Below are 2,984 nucleotides of genomic sequence, written 5' to 3'. Positions count from 1 at the left end.
ATTCGGGAGAGTTTTCTCAGTGTATGCGTGGTGAAAAAACGACGCCAAGTGGCGTGCGCAATTTGTACAACAAAAGCCGTCATTGAGGTTTGTTCTCACCCAGCATTTTATCGCTGCACTCGACGTTTTAACCTCGCCACGAGGAAATTGTCCTTCGGAATCGGAAACTCCACAACGTTCCCTGTGAATCGAAGACACCCAGCCAATCGACGCCGCCACCGCCGAACGTGTGCCTTCCACGTGTGTGAAGCCGCCATTTTGTTCATCTCGTGAAGGAAGCCCAAGCCGTACCGACATCGAAACACGCGTCGAGGCGCCTCACTGGGATTGAAGACAGCTGCAAGGGCGACGCCTACGATTAAGGTAAGATCCACCCTTTTTTTACTTTTAATCCGTGAGGAAAAATGATGCACAGCCCGAAAAACGTGGAACCACCGGTCGTAGATCCGCCGAAAGACGTTAGCTCTAACATCGCCAACTCTACTCAAAAGTCGTTGAGCGTCGAAATACCTCCAACGAGTGAGGTCTCTACCGGGTTACGTGAGCTGCAAGTGGAATCGCTAAACGCCATGCAGTTTAAACCACCCGAGCTGGACACCGCCGATGTCCACACCTTTTTCTTCGCCCTGGAAAACTGGTTTGACGCGGGGAACATTCCGGCGAGCCAGCATGCTCGACGCTTCAATATCCTGAAGACACGCATTCCTATCCGGGTCCTTCCCGAGTTGCGTCATCTCCTCGAGAACATACCAACCACCGAGCGCTACGAAACAGCGAAAAAAGCGATCATTCAGCATTTGGAGGAGTCGCAGCGAAGTCGTTTGCATCGCTTGCTATCGGAAATGACCCTTGGGGATCGGAAACCATCACAGTTGCTGGCCGAGATGCGACGCACCGCGAACGGAGCGATGACCGATTCCATGCTCATCGATCTCTGGATCGGACGCTTACCGCCATATGCACAGTCTGCCGTGATCGCTGCTTCACCGAACGTCGAGGATAAGGTACGGGTAGCCGACTCCGTTATGGATTCCTTTGCGTTATACCACCGTACGGGTCCGTACCACACCGTTTCCGAGGTACGAAATGATGAAGTCGAACGCCTCTCGCGACAGGTGGCCGAACTGAGCCAACGCTTGGAAGAGGTATTGAGGCGGACCACTCGCCCGGAACATGCCCGACCTCGTTCGCGATCCCGTCCACGCCAAATGCATCGTACTGTTACCCCAACTCCTAACGGGTTGTGTTTCTATCATGAACGATATGGTCAGGAAGCGCGAAAGTGCAGAGCACCTTGCCCCTTTAACAGCCGGCAGCAACGTGCCCACACTCCATCATCCTGACTTTCTCACCGAGACGTTGTACCGGAGGTCCATGCCGTTTCATCATCCAGCTATCGGCTCGTTGTAGTGGACCGTAACACAAACAAGAAGTTTCTAATAGATACCGGTGCTGACGTCTCTGTGATACCCAGGCAGCACAGCTCCGTCCCGTGCAAGCCCTCATCGATGCAATTATTTGCCGCAAACAGTTCCCCGATTCGCGTTTATGGAGAATCTCTCTACACTTTAGATCTTGGCCTAAGGCGAGCGTTCCTATGGAACTTCGTAATCGCAGATGTAGGGACTGCAATCATCGGAGCCGATTTTCTTTTACATTTTCACCTCCTGGTGGATCTTCGAAATAAATGCCTCGTCGATGCTTTAACCAAACTACGTATACCTGGTGTTCCGGACCGAAATCTGCAAGAACCAACCGTCAAAGTGTGTGATGCAACGTCACCCATCGCTTCGTTGTTGAAGGAGTTCCCAAGATTAACAGGATTGATCGCACCGGGTACGCACCAGCAATCTGAAATCGCGCACCGCATCGAGACCACTGGTCAGCCGACCTTCGCCCGACCTCGCCGACTGTCTCCCGAGAAGTACGCTGCTGCTCGGGCTGAATTCGATTCCCTGGTGCAGCTCGGAGTGTGCCGCCCTTCCAACAGCAGCTGGGCCAGTCCCCTTCATATGACGAAAAAAGCCGACGGCACTTGGCGACCCTGTGGCGATTACAGGGCCCTTAACGCGAAAACGGTCCCCGACCGTTACCCTCTACCATTTTTGCAGGATTTTACAATGTCATTGCAGGGCAAGACTGTCTTTTCTAAAGTCGACCTGCATAAGGCATATCACCAAATCCCAATACACCCAGAGGATATCCCGAAAACGGCGATAACGACGCCTTTCGGTTTGTTTGAGTTTACGACAATGCCGTTCGGATTGAGAAACGCCGCGCAAACCTTCCAGCGCCTCATCCATCACGTTCTGCAGGGACTTGATTTCGTCTTCCCTTATATTGACGATATGATCGTCGCCTCATCGTCAGAAGCAGAACATCACGACCATCTTCGTCAACTATTCCAACGGTTGGAACTACACCACTTGACCATTAATCCAGCGAAATGCGAGTTCTATAAGACCGAAATTTCTTTTCTGGGCCACCTGGTTAACACCGAAGGAATACGTCCCCTCCCTGAGCGAGTTAAGGCAATTAGCGAGTTGGATAGGCCGACAAACGTAATGGAACTAAAAAAATTCCTTGCTATGGTAAATTACTACCGTCGTTTCTTGCCTCACGCTCTTGAAGCGCAGGGCATCCTGCTCGAAATGACCCCAGGAAACAAAAAAAAGGATAAGACGTTACTCAACTGGACAACTGAAGCTTCCGAAGCGTTTGACAGATGCAAGGAACAGCTGCAACGCGCCGCGCTATTGGCACACCCCGCGGCAGATGGAGAACTTTCGTTGTGGACGGATGCCTCCGATTACGCCGCCGGAGCCGTACTTCACCAACTAGTCGACGGCGAACGACAACCTCTTGGTTTTTTTTCAAAAAAGTTTGAGAAAGCGCAACGTAAGTACTCCACGTATGACCGTGAGCTCACGGCAATTTATCTAGCCATCAAGCATTTTAGATACCAGTTAGAAGGACGCGAGTTC

The 2,984-nt window shown here is 51.8% G+C and overlaps 1 pseudogene; it reads left to right on the top strand.

The window, feature by feature from the left end:
- The first annotated feature begins 842 nt into the window (after positions 1-842).
- Positions 843-1,343, top strand: LOC128298573 (uncharacterized; annotated as a pseudogene).
- Positions 1,344-2,984: the final 1,641 nt, after the last annotated feature.

This window comes from Anopheles moucheti, chromosome 2 (genome assembly GCF_943734755.1).
Source record: "Anopheles moucheti chromosome 2, idAnoMoucSN_F20_07, whole genome shotgun sequence".
Lineage (NCBI taxonomy): Eukaryota > Metazoa > Arthropoda > Insecta > Diptera > Culicidae > Anopheles > Anopheles moucheti.
Note: the sequence above shows the minus strand (reverse complement) of the source record. Positions and strands in the feature narration are given on the sequence as shown.